Source organism: Artibeus jamaicensis, unplaced genomic scaffold (genome assembly GCF_021234435.1).
Source record: "Artibeus jamaicensis isolate MK-2021 breed Jamaican fruit bat unplaced genomic scaffold, CSHL_Jam_final scaffold_1964, whole genome shotgun sequence".
Classification (NCBI taxonomy): Eukaryota; Metazoa; Chordata; class Mammalia; order Chiroptera; family Phyllostomidae; genus Artibeus; species Artibeus jamaicensis.
The window spans coordinates 30,149,056-30,163,639 of NW_026522030.1; the positions used below are offsets into that span (position 1 = coordinate 30,149,056).

Consider the following 14,584-nt stretch of genomic DNA (forward strand, 5'->3'; position numbering starts at 1 on the left):
ACCGTTACCTCCGAGCCTTGGCAATGGTCTCCTGTCCACACTGCTGCAGCTAGAGTATCTCCCAAGCCATGCACATTAGGTGAACAGTAGCAATAAAAGTTGTGAAAGAAAACCCCAGTTGGGGCCACCATCTTAAAGAGGCAACCTTGCACACTGCAGACATTCAGGACTTCACACATCAATAAAAAATATTCAGGCACCTAGTATGGGACAAGTAGCGTTCTAGGGATGGAGTAATAAAGAGTAAAAGAAGACAACCTGATTTTGCAATCTAAAGGATGAGAGAGGCAGCACGAATGTCAGATCTAACAAAAAAATCGCTTCAGATAGTGACAAGTGCCATTACCAATCACAGCTTTATGCCTGACTCTGGCTATGGCTATGGCGACATCTTCCATGCAGGCCTCCACCAGCATCATACAGGTACAGCGTGCTGCCGCCTCCCCCTGGCCCCAGTGCCTGCCCTAGAGCTTCTCAGCTTGGAGGTCATGGGAGCCTGCTAGGTACTCAGGGCGGGAACTGCCACCCTTGGGCAAAGGGCTATGGGAAATAAATGTGCCTTCTATTATGTGTCCGTAGAGGAAAGTTCTGAGCTGCATTTCATTAGGCACTGCGGAAGGTTCCACCAAATTGAAAATGCATCCTTGTATTTGCTTTCCTTCCCTGCTTCACTCTCCTGCCCCTCGCTCTGCTCCTTGAGATTATTCCCAAATACACTGCCTTTATGCAAGCTTCTGTCTCATGTCCTGCTTTATAAGAACACCTAAGCCACTGTATCATCCAGAATACTTGTGCCACTGCAGGTCTGTCCGCTGATGCATTCCTTAGAACAGAGCAGAATATACCTGGGGTGAGCAAGGATGAGGATGGGGGAGGAGAGGGCAAGTGTGGTAAGGAAGAAACTTAAGGATTGTTTCAAATATGAAATTCCTTTGAAGACAAGTGGTTTATAATAAAAGTTCATGGGGATATGGCCTTATTCACAATATTTCCACATATGTTTTAATAGAAAAATATTACCTTTGTAACGTCTCCATAATACCTAAAGTCCTGCAATAGTTTATTGGCTGGTCTCACTGTTTCCAGCATTGCCACATTCAAACCGTGCTTTGTTACATCACAGTGCAAATTGGATCAAGTCATTCTTTTGTTGTTTATAACTTTTAAAGGAACAGATGGTTTGATGAAGTTCAAACTCCTTCACATGATTTGTAAGGTCTCATGTAATTTGGCCTATGCTTACCTCCCAACACACTTGCTAGCTTCTCCTTGATATTTATCATCCAGCCATAATGAATTTCTTTTAATTCCCTCAACTCTCCATGTTTTTTTGCCTCCAGGCATCTGCTCATTTTGTTAAATCAGTCTGTGGTCCTCACCCCATACTCCTGAACCTGCCCACATACCTCTTCTTCACTCCTTGGCTTCCTCCAACAAAAATGAATCCCTGTCTCTGCCTGAGTTAGATGTTCAGCCATGTGCTCCTGTTACATCCTGATCTTCACCCACCATAGAACATGTCTCACCCTTTTGTTCTTGCCGATCTGTCTGGATCTCCCATGGAATGAAAGTGTTGGTCCCTGGGGCCTGGTGCCTTGCACAGAGCTAGGAGCACAGCTAACAACAATCAAGTTAAGGTCCTCAGATACACTGAATTCAAATACTGTTCCTCACACCTGAGTTGCCGAGGAACTCTTTTAGTCTTAGTTTCTTCATCCTTAAATTGTGGAAAGTACTAATAGCTTGACATAGGATGATTAAGAATAAATGAAATAATTTATGCAATGTAGTACAATGACTGATCCATAGAAGACAATAAGTGATAGCATCTACTATTCTAATAATAGCTATTATAATTATTAAAGATTCAATATGTAAGTATAAAATGACCAAATGACTGCAAAATTCAAATACTTTATACTTCATCTCATTTGTTAATGAGCAAGTTACTTTTTCATTTTCTATCAATTTCTGAAAAATCAAAGCTGAAATGAAGAAGGTAATAAAACATAAGATTTAACATCCAGGAAATTTTTTCCCTACTCCTTTGTCACAAATGCACATATATATTTGAATATAACTGGCATTTGTTTTTCAGCCTTTTTATGACTAGGTAATTAGGATAATAACAAAGGACAGGGTATTAAAATGAACAATGTACTCCCCCCTACCAAAGATGCCCATGTCCTAATCCGTGGTACCTGATTATGTTATCTTACATGGTAAAAGGGACTTTACAAACGTCATTTAAATTAGGAATCTTGCAAGGGGGAGATTAGCATAGGTTATCTAGTTGAGGCCAATAGAATCACAAGCTTCGTACAAAAGGCAGGCAGGAGGACCAGAGTCACAGAGAGAAGGTGTCATGAAAGAAGCAGGGGGAAAAATGGCCATGGAACATGGGGCTGACAGCCAAAGAATGAGGACAGCTTCTAGAAGGTAGGAGACGCAGGAAATGGGTCCTCCCTGGGAGCTTCCAGAAGGCTCCAGCCACCAGCACTGTTGACATCTTGAGTTTAGTTCCATAAGAAACATTTTACACTCTAACCTGTAGAACTCAAAGGGAATAAGCTACTAACTTTTGAAGTAATTTGTTATAGCAGCAACTGGAAGCAAATGCAGATTTGAGCTAGACAGAATATTGACTCCAAAGTGGTTTAGCATAGTATTGTTGGATATCTAGGAATGTAGAAATTGATAAGCATAAATTTATACAGGAAGGATAATCTCTTAGTATGTAAAAAGGCCTGAAAACACTCTGGAGATATAATTCCATATTTTGTTGACTATTTAAATCAGTGAGAAGTGCTAATGGGATTTTATTATAAACTTCAATATACATGTATATACTTGGATCTGTAACCATGCTGTTTTAAATATTGTAGCTCTATAATATATTCCAATATATGGTGGAACTAGCCTTAGATCATTACTTTTTCTTTCAGAAAAATTTCTGGAGTCCTGACTGGTGTGGCTCAGTGTGTTGGGCATTCCTGTACTAGAAACTGAAAAGTTACTACTTTAATTCTCAGTCAGAGCACATGCCCAGTCCCCAGTTGCAGGTGTGTAAAAGGCAACCGATTGTTTCTCTCATACATCACTGTTTCTCTGCCTCTTTTGCCCTTCCTTCCCCTCTCTCTAAAATAAATAAATAGTTAAATAAAATCTTTAAAATTTTTTTCTTGCTATTGCACATATATACTTCCAAGCTAACTTGAAATATTCTTGTCATCTGCTAGCATTTTAATTTTCTTTTGGTTTTAGCTGACTTTGGAGGATTTTTAGAAAGTATAAACATCTTAATTTTATCTATTCTAATTCATGAATAACATACACATTTAGCCAATTTTTCATATATATGCCTCAGTAGAGTATTATTTTTTCTTCAAATGGGTCTGTATATTTAATATTTGGTATATTTGAAGGAATTTTGTTGTTTCTCTTATGAATGGAAGCTTTTCTTCCACTGTTACCACTATAGGCTGAAGGTTTGTTTCCTCCCAAAATTCATGTGTTGAAATCCTACCACACAAGGCGATAATGTTGGGAGATGGGGACACTGGGAGGTGATTAGATAATGAGGGTGGAGTCTCCATGACTGAGATTATTGCTCTTACGAAAGAGGCCCCAGCGAATACGCTGGCCCCTCCACCATGTGACAGTGAGAAGACAGCTGCCCAGCTATAAACCAGAAAGTGGGCTTTCACCAGACACCAAATCTAGTGGTGCCTCAGTCTTGGACTTCCCAGCCTCCAGAAGAGTGAGAAATAAATTTCTGTTACTTATAGCCATTTGGTTTGTAGTATTTCATTATAGCAGCCCAAATAGATAAAGATAGTCACTTCTTCTTAGCTCTGCCAACTTTCTTTTTATGTCATTTTGCTATAAGAGGAGCTCATGTTTGATCTTTCCCTTTTCTACTTTGGTCTCCTTGCAGCATCTCTGTTCTCTTTTGTTTCCATGAGAAATGCATTTGTTGTTCATGATTTTCTCTTGTTTTCTAGAACAAATTTTCTGCTAGAGTAAGTTCTTTATCTTTCTCTTGGGCATTTTTATTTCTAAAGAGATTTTGCCTTCAGTGCTTCTGTTCATTAAAAAAAAAAACACATAAACTTGTTTATTTATTTTTTTCCCCTTTACCCTTTTCAAGATCCCTCTGCCCCCTTTTCCCTCTGGTAATCACTGTACTGTGCCTGTGAGGTTTTTTTCTTAATCCCCTCACCTTTTTTCACCCAGTCCCTCAACATCTCTCCCCTCTGATGGCTATCAGTTGGTTCTCTGTATCTATAAATCTGTTTCTACTATGTTTGTTAGTTTATTGTGTTCATTAGATTCTATATATAAGTAAAGTCATATCTTACATTTCTTTTTGACTAGCTTATTTTACTCTGTATAATACTATCCAGGTTTACCCACATTGCCACAAAAGATAAGTTTCCTTCTTTTTTATGGCTGAGTAGTATTCCATTGTGTAAATGTACCTCAGCTTTTTAATCCACTCACCTACTGGTGGGTGCTTAGGTTGCTTTCATAGCTTAGCTATTGTAAATAATGCTGCAGTTATTGTAAATAATTTCCCCAGTGGCTGCACCAATCTGCATTCCCACCAGCAGTGCATGAGGGTAAGCTCATTTATTTCTGATGGATACAATTGTGAGAATTCTATTTGCTCTGTAATAGAGTATGGCTTTTCTCTTCACTCCTTTCTTAGATTTCACACTCCACTGCTATCTTTCCTTTAGAACTGAACTTAAAACATGGCCTGGGCCTTTTTTTTTTTTTTTCTATATCTCTGGCAGCTTGGGAAAAGCAAGGGTGAAGCAGACTAGCAGAGTTTGACAGCTGTGAGTGGTAATACAGACTATCCCTTACCCCAGAAGAGTAACTAAGTAGAAAGCCCTCGTTTTACAATATCAAATTATGTAAAGCAAGTGGAGGTGGGTTCTCACAACTCCAACTACTGAAATACTGAAGACACCAGTATGCACACACTATTAGTGGGATCATGTAATCGTCCCATCCAATTCCAGAAGACCCTTGGCTCTTGGCTTTTACCACATATGCTTATGTGATAAAGTAACAATGCTTTCAACTTTTATTAAAGATTTATTTTTTACCTGTTTTACATTTGTTCTCAAAAAAGTATAATACTTGCATTACTGTGTATATGAAATTGAGTAAAGCAAATAAAATCTTGTTAGGTGCAGAAACTGTGCCATAGTTAGCTGCTGTCACTAGTAAAGAGGCTTTCCTAAGAAACAGTCTATGCCAGTGTAATTTCTTGCTGCAGCAAAATTATCAGTCACTGGATGTCATGGGACGTGAGTATTCTGCAAGGATAATTGAAGTTGTGAATGCTAAATCTTGACTGCAGTAGGTCTACTGCCTTCACTGTGGCTGTCCCGAATCTGAAATTGCATGAGTAAGTGAGATGTTTCATGATAAGCCTTGTAATGATGCCAGTTCAGACCATTTTGCAGACAGAAAAGATTTTGAAAGTGAATTATGTCATTTAAGGTAAAAATCATTATCTATGCAGAGATCTCTATCATGTAAATATAACTTGCCCATTCTGAAGAACTCCTATTCATAAAACAGCTCACTTTTGTGTCTAGTTGTGAGGAAAATATCAGGAATGGGATTACAAAGTCCAAAGACTAAATGAAAATGAAGACAAAATAGGGGAAGTTAGAAAAGATTTAGACTATGCCATCTTTTTTATGTTGGCACTTAAGTGTTCCTGTTGACAGGCCCAAGGAAACCCCTCCTTCCCGACACCTCATCCACTCCATTGCGTGTGGAGCTGAAACAGGCCTGGCAGACAGAGGGTCAAGGTCAGTGAAGAAGAACGCCTCCCAAGTTCATCTTGCTGCTTAGCTGCTTTCCTGTGTCACCGCTAACCAGTTCTGAAATCCCACATCTAAAGGAAATTTTAAAATTCCTAAAGAAAGTGTCCCTTTATTCTTTTTGGAAATCACACTCTACTTATTCAAGGATGCACTGAAGTAAGTACTTAAGCAATGTTACTTCAAAGCAATAATCAATGAGAAAGGACAGACAGACATCTAGTGATGTCCTTTAAGGCATTCAGTAGGAAAGCAAGTTGGAGATGGCCATTTCATCTTCAGAGAGGCAAGCCACTAGTTTTTAAGTGCTACAAAATATAGACAAATTCATCCCAAAATGTAATGTTATCTTAGGCTTTGTCCCGAACTCACTATAATCTTTTTCAGTCCTTACACATATTCTTGTCCTCCATCATCATGTTCGACAGTAAAAACATATCTCATTCAACACAAATGAAGAAATCCCCTACAAACTTAAGAGAGACTAACAGTTATAAGCTCTTGAACATCAATTCCAAACATCCTGTTACACTGCAGGAAACCTCATTGCTGGAGGAGAAATAATTACGTATCAGCAGGTGCAATTTTATTTGGGCAGTAAGATCTTTGACAAAGTAGATGCTGCAGTTTTCTGATGTACCAGCCTGACAGCTGTTTCTGTGACCTTTAGTTTTTCCAGTGCACTCAACAGTGATGTTATTTCTTTGACTCCCAACATATCCCAGGGTTGTGCTCACCACTGACAGATCTGTATGGATATGTATCTTCCCTTACATCAGAATGAAAAAAATGCATCTTGAAGGAAAACACTCCTGGGTTGACATTTAAACAAGTAATTTGATCTGGGGGAGAAAAATAATGTTAATTTATTGTCATTTTGAAATGGTATCATTTTAGTGATTGATAACAAGGCAAGATAGTGCTTTCCAAAAATACCTACGTCTTATATAGAGGTTATGTGTAAGAATGGCCTTGTTTTAAAGAGTGAAGAGTACTCACTACATTATTATAGTTTTATACGTATATCCCGTATATGCATAATGCATATATTCACATCTTTGTATTTGCACACTTACAGAATGCATATATATATATAAAGAAAAATAGGAAATATTAACCACTGTGAAGCCTAGCTATGAATATAGAGGAGTTACATGTATGTTTCAATTTTTGAATGCTTAATGTGTTTTATAATTAAAAAATTTTAAGTTCTGATGTCTATATTAAAATTGGCATGAGCAATTTACAAGAAGATTTTCTCCCCATAGAGAAGACCATGGACTGCAGAATGAAAGATTCATATTAAACACCAGGAACGCAACCAACCAAACCAGTTCACTTTTTGAAAGAGGCTGCGGTGCAGCAAGGCAGGACTCAGGGTCCTGAAACAGCAGTCAGTACACATCCTTCCTTTCTGGCCTCCGCACTTCCTGATCCCGTCTGCTGCCTGCTTCTCTGCACTCACAGCCAATAACATGCTTGGGGTAGAATGGGAACTCTTTTCAACTGGAGTCTCCCATATGTTCATTATAGAAAATGTGTTTGCATTTTCACTGCAACACACCGCATATACTGACGCTGCCTGACTGTGAATTCGTAGCTGGGAGAGAAGAGGGACTGGCAGATAAAGTGAAAGAAAGTTGGTGAGAAGCAGAATTCCAGCCCAAGAGAGTTTCTGAGTTTCACAGGACTTTGGAGCTCTTCTGCTTGGCATTGGTCTCGTTATAGAACACCTGGGTTGTTGCCCACCCCCACCTCCCAGACTGCGGCCTCCTTCCACTTAGACATGGTAATTTCATGGTAATTACAGCAACATATGAACTTTCTTAGCTTGAGACCCTATGTGAGACAAATACATCTAATTTCTGCTTGGTTGATGTCTGTCTTTAAAGTGATTTTCTTTTTCCCTAGCCACTAACTATTGATTTTTATTTCATGGATGCCAGCCATATTCTATTTGACCTCTATATGATGTAGACAGATGAATGAATGGATGGTTGGAGGTATGGATAGATGGAGGATTGGGAGAGAGTAAGAGAGTGAGTATGTTGGCCATATTTTGGTCTTACTTTTGGCTAACTTTAGAGCTTGCTATTAGACAACACATGAGCAGGGTGTAGCATACAAAGAAATCAGAAAAAATGGATTTACTGAATTCACATTTTTGTGCTGCTGCCAAGAGACAGTTGTTTGGGACTTTGCAGTGCCCATCTTTATACAGTCCATGACTTTCCTGAGGTCTCTAACTCCCACTAATCTTGACTAGCATTGGCATATCGTGACCAAACTTATTTTGTTATAGATTAGTTGAGATTTTCAGTTGCCCACTCTCTTGGTTTACTAGAGCTGCCATAACAGTGTACACAAACTGGGTTGCTTCAAACACCACAGATATATTCTCGGAGGGTTTCAGAGACTGGATAGCTGAAATCAAGGTTTTAAGAGGGCCACATTCCATCTGAAGATTAAAGGGAAGAATCTTTTCCTGCCTTTTCCTAGTTTGTGGTGGTTGCTGGCAATCCCAGTGCTTCATGACATGTGCAAACATCATTTCAATCTCTGCCTCTGTCCTCGAGTGACCATGTGACCATCTTCCCGCTGGGTATACTCCTGTGTTTTCACATGGCCTGCTTATAAGGACACCGGTCACTGGGTGGAGGGCCCACTCTAATGCATGATGACTTCATCTTAACGAATTGCAGTGGCAATTCATTAATTTGTTTCTAAATGAGGTTACATTTTGAGGTTCCCACTAGGCAGGGATTTTGCAGAGACTTTATTCACTCTCCCACACTGACCAAGAGGTAAATGTATCTTTCTAGTATATGGGTTTCAGTTTTGAAGAGCTCAGGGTGATACTTGTATAAGATTTTTTTTAAATGTGTTTATCTTTTTTTCAGCTGAGAGGATATTTCCTTGATTTCTTCTCATGTTGTCCTTCTACTAATTGAATTTCTAAATTTTATTTTGGTTGTGAAAGAAAAATACAAATGTTTCCAAACATTGTCCCCATTGACTCTGATTGTTCCTTCAGAAATAAAATGGTTGAACTGATTCATGTGAGAACTTAGTATTTATGGGGCTAGTTTCACTCCTACATCCCCCTCTGTGAGGCTGGCATCAAGCAATCCCAGGTTATGGTTCTCACTCTTAGCTTCACTCCAAATCCTCATGCCCTCTTCCCCTTCTCAAGCTGTTCCTTGCTCTTGGGATACATTCCTCCACCACTATTATCAACATTCTACCCATTCTTCAAAGACCCAAATCAAAAGTTTCTCTGCTTAAAAGCTTAGTTCTCTTTAGTTCTCTCTTCCCGACTCAATCTCCCCAAAGACTGAACTGATGTTCCTGTCCTCTCCCTTCTCCTATCAAAGAGGTCAAGTCTTTGACCCCATTTCTTTGGTTCTATCTCCCAGCACCACCATTCTTTACCTGTGTGATTTTAAAGAGTTTATCAAGCCTTTCTTGGACCTTGGTAAATTAAAGATAGTAATGACTACTTCTTTGTAACTTGCTTAGACTAATGCTTGGCACAAAGGAAGAAGTCAATAAGTGTTGGTTGTCCCTCGCAATCATTTTCTTCTTTGTCCTGTGATTATTTGTGAACAAATGTGCATATTCCACTAGACAGGGAGCTATTGGAAGCCAGGGGCTGTGCTTTATCTATCTTAGCACGCCATATGCCATCAAGTACATGCTTGTTATGTAGCTGCACTCAGTACAGTTTTGCAGATTTGATAGAGAAATAAACCCTTTTCAGATTCTGCATGAATTCTTAAGAAAGAAAACAAGTTTTCCCTTGTTCTCTAGTGGAGTTCTCTGGTAGAAAACTTTTTCGTCTGCACAAATCACATGTGAGATACATTCATCAAACACTTTGTGCATTTGTTGGCCTGTGGATGATAGAAGGCTTTTAAAATAATTGTAATACTAAAAAGTTTTTAGATATTTAGTATGCGCTAGGCACAGATAATATGTTATCTCAATTTCTCATCCTTACAAGAGCCATGCAACCTTTTTGCTCTTATTCCCGGTCTACAGAAGACAAAAGAAAGATCAGAGAAGCTCAATCAGCTATAACGCAGAAAAGCACAATTGTAACAGGTGACAAAAGCAACAGCTGAACCAAATTTCGGTTGGCTCTGAAGCCCTGCATTTCTTCCCTCTATTGTGTTGTCTTCTTTTTTTTGTTATGACACTACAAAAAAAACTTGAGAACGAGAGGGAATTATCTACTATAATTCCAACACCTCAACAGAGATTGCTGTACATGTTTTGCATATTATCTTATCTTCTCCATTAGCTGATTTTCTCTAATTGACATCACAGTACATGCACACTTTTTTCACTTGCTTTTTCCCACCATCTGAAGTGCTGTTTCACCGCACACTTGTTGTATGTCATGCAACACTTATCACCATTTTCCTTTTTTTTTGAATGACACATAAAATACATGCATGGTCTGTCAGATAAAAATCTTGGTGTGTTGTTCATATCTCGGTGCCTTGATCTAATTTGGAAGGTGGTTTCCTTTCTTCCTTTCAGGGAAGAAGGAGAATTCAGAAGGAAACTCAGGAAAATCCTAAGTGAAAGTAGAGTCATAGATAGAAAAAAGATGGCTTTTATTCGGAACTGAGAAGAGATCATTTCCTGTCATTGTCTGGATACTATTTTCACTCGTTAAACACTACCGGGTTGCAAAACAAAACAAAACTATTACACAGCACACACTGAGAGGGAACAAAAGAGAATAAAAATCTCAAGATAACTTTTAAATAGAAACTGCTGGATTTGTTAGGTTAGTTCCATTCTAACTAAATAGGAAGAGAAATGATTAGATCCAAAAAGAAAAATAAAATCTTATTTTGTATGGCAGGTTATTTACTCATGTATTATTTTGTAACTACCAAATAAATCAGGAAGACTGAGTGTTTTTGTAAGCACTCAGATGGGCGCTGAGTGCTTTTTCTTATTCATGTCAAAAGCTTGGTTATAGACCTTTGATTCAGGGACAGTTGGAAAATCAGAAGATGTTTGGAGGACAAACTCTTTTTCAGGCTTGGCAAAAGCTGAAATGCTCAGAAGATGATTTGCCGGGATACCCAGAGAGAGAGGAAGAGCTCTTTGGGGGCGAGTAGAAGGGAGACAAGAGGGATGAAAGCCAAGGGCTGGGGAGAGAACGAAGATGAATAGGAGGTGGAGAGGGAGTGGAGGGACCGGGGAGTGCTGCCTCGTGGTTCTCTGCTTTGTTTTGAGTGGCTCCAGTTACTGAGAACAGTGAGAACCACGTAATGTAATTTTAGTTTTCATTTTCTAGTAGTCACACTGAAAAAAGTGAGAGAAAACAGGTGAAATTCATTTTAATAATATATCTAACACAACCCGACATATGAAAAATATCACTTCAACATGTAATTAATATAAAATCATTAATCAAATATTTGATATTCTTTTTACCATACTAAGTCTTTGGTAACAGCTGTTAAAGCATGCCCTTCATAACAACTTGATTCAGACTTGCCACCTTTTAATAGCAATATATGGCTAGTGGTTATTTTATTGGACCACACTCCTCATAATAGAGATCTGAAGTTTTAGCTTTTGATGATATCCTAAAGATTATTCTTAATCTAATTATCGCACTTTAAAAGTGCAATAAAAAATACTTAGAGCAGTTCAGCAAGTAGTCCAAGGATATGAAACAAGATAACTTAATGTGAAAATCTGGAGCTATTATTACATAACTCTCTTCACCCCTGGAGACATGCCATATTTGCTTCTTTTTTGTAGTACCTACGAATATCCATTCTCTTCATTGTTCTAATAACTGAAATATAATATTGGGCGTGGGAGAAGTGGCAGTATTGTACTCAGCCATAAGCCTCCATTTCTCAGCTCCCTTTATATGTGGGACTGTTCATGAGACACAGTTCTGGCCAGTGGGTTAAGAGGAGAAATATAAAGGCAATTTCAGGGTAAGTTTCACTTTTCTGAAATAATGTCTCTTGTTCCTTATTGCTTTCTCTTTTCACCTGCCTGGTATGAGGCTAGAAGTGAGGCTGCCATCACAGGACATGAGACAGCCATAGGACCCAAAGCCACACTCTACAGTTGCTGGTTAAGCACACGGATGGAAGGCCAGCATGGCTGACATGCACGTGGTGTATCGGGCAGGGACCACCTGCTACCAAGCTTTTCCATTCATCAGTATAAGCCCTTGGACGGCAAAGCTGCAGCAGTTACATGCAGCACGGTGTGATGCCTGACTGGTATTTTCATTTCAAATATCATTCAATTTTTTTCAACATCAGTAGACTTTTACAGTACAAAATTCCACTAAATACTGAGAATTCTCAGCAGGTTAATATTTATTACTAAATATGCTAACTTTGGGAACATAAAATTTGAAAAAGAAAAAAAAAAGATGTATTATTTTCCCTTTGTAAGGTACATAGTCCTGAAAAGAGTCTTTTTACCCCCTCTGTAGTGCTAATCAGTTCACCAGAACAACGTCTACATAACAGCAGCAATCCAACACTGCGCTCATACACACCCGCGCCTGTGCAGATGGAGAAGGAGCTGTCCCCTGGGTTGACGATGTTCTAGAGTTGTGAGGTATTTGTTGTCATGTTCTTTTACAGTTCTGTCACAAACAAGTTGTCTTTGGGTAACTCCGGTGGCTTTTCTGTAACTTAGTTCCTTTATGTCTGAAGCAAAAGATGAAGACAGTGAAATCCTGAATTCCTTTGCAACTACAGCATTCTACAAATCCATAAAAGCTATTCTTCCGGGAGACAGGATGCAAAGCCCAATTTCCTTCCATGTTCGGCCTCTGGGGTTGTGCTAGTTTAGATTGTTAGATTACATTTTTTGGCAGTGATAACTCTTAAACAACCACCATTTGCTACTCTTGACAGTATTCCTTCTGCTACGGAACCTACCCTTTTAGAAGACTCAACTGATTCCGTATTGCATAAAGCACCTTCATAAACTTTCAAGTGAAAAGGATTTCGAGGAAGTCAGATTTAGTACCATTTCCTCTTTCAGCGGTTCTGGGAAATTATTTTTAGTGAGCTGAGAAAACAGGGACTATTCATACAATTTAACGTACTCTGCACATGTGTTTTAAAATATTAGCGTGATTTCTTTAGTTCTATTTACTGTTAGGCATTATTGAAAAATCTACCTCTTTTCATTTGCTCTTAAAAAAAAATCCCTAAGAGCTTTTTCCAATTTTAAAAACTCTTGGCTAAATGCTGGTGCTATTTTAAACTTTGAGTAACTGGCAACCTCACATTTTGTAAAGTTCAAGAAGAGCAGAAACTGCCGCTCTGTCATCTGGTTAGAATGAACAGGAAGCAGACAATGAGAGGCAAGTTTCTGATGCCAAGTCCTTCTTTCCTTGAAAAATAGACTCAAATGAGGACAAGTTTTCCAATCTCAACTTTCAGATAGTCACGTTGAGGGATAGACGGGACGCACTTCTAATAATCCTTCTCCCACTCAGGTCATCTTACAACATCCTATTAAACTTCTATTATACATAAATTAATTCTTAAGTACTCTTTATGTTAATACTATTTCTATCAGAAAGCATGCATTCTATCTCACAATATGCCTGCAAACCATGGATCTAAGGAGACAATATTGCCTAATGGTTAAGAGTTCAGCAATAGCAGAAAAACAGATTTGTTGCATTAGTAAAGTCTTTCCCTATTCACTCAGCCTTAGCTTCCTATTTTTCATTGTAAAATGGGGATAATTAGAGTCCCTACCACATATAAGATTATTGTGAAAACTCTTAAGATATACATGTAAAATATTCAATTACTCTTGGTCATGGTCACTATTCAATAATTTATTAGTTGTAATGTATTATTATCTTCATCATAACTGAAGTAATAATAACATTAATAGCATTATTTTTCTAATAATTTTCCTTGTTGATACTATTAAATACTTCCTCTCTACTTTTACATAAACTAAATAGATTACTAGAGTCATCCCAATAATTTCAATAATTTTGTTGGTCCTTTGAAAGGGTCTGTGAAGGTCCTGGAGAGAAAAAATAAGTTTGAATTCATCACAGTGCTCACAAGTTTACTGAACAAATCATTTTGGGTGACAGGCATCAGAATTGCTTTCTGGTGGCGATCACCAGCAATTTTAATTTATTTCATACAAAAGTACCTATTAAGCCAAATGTAACAACATGTTAAAATGGGTTTTTTTCATTGTTTTATAACTTAAACACTGAGCATAACAGATAGCAAGTATCTCCTCATTCCAAATAGAGCAACTGAACATCTGAAAAACACCCTTGCCGTTCTCATAAAAGCAGCAAATTTGGTACAGTGACCTTTACTGCCTACTCTCTCCAGACCTCAGTAAGAAATACAGACAAAAAAATAAATTGGAGAATGTTAAAATCTTGAGTCAGAGAATGGGACAGGCGGGCTCCCAGGGATCCAGGGCCCACCCCTCCAAATGAGCCAAGGGAGGGATGTGCAAGGAAATTACATGTTACAGTTGATGTTTACAAGAAAGTAAAAATGGCATATCATTTTCTGATAGGCATCTGCTTAGACAGTGGACTTTCTGTGCCTTCCTTTGACATGTGTGTGTGTGCGTGTGTGTGAGGAAGAGAGAGAGGGAGAGAAGAGATTCCCAGTGACTGGAACTAAAGACGGTATCTGAGGAGGGCAGCTGGGGAACATATCCACAACAGGGTCCTGTTA

The 14,584-nt window shown here is 38.5% G+C and overlaps 1 pseudogene; it reads left to right on the forward strand.

Moving 5' to 3' along the window:
* Positions 1 to 296: 296 nt before the first annotated feature.
* The window catches only part of LOC119035894 (protein NipSnap homolog 1-like), a 158,326-nt pseudogene continuing 144,038 nt past the window's right edge, over positions 297 to 14,584 (forward strand).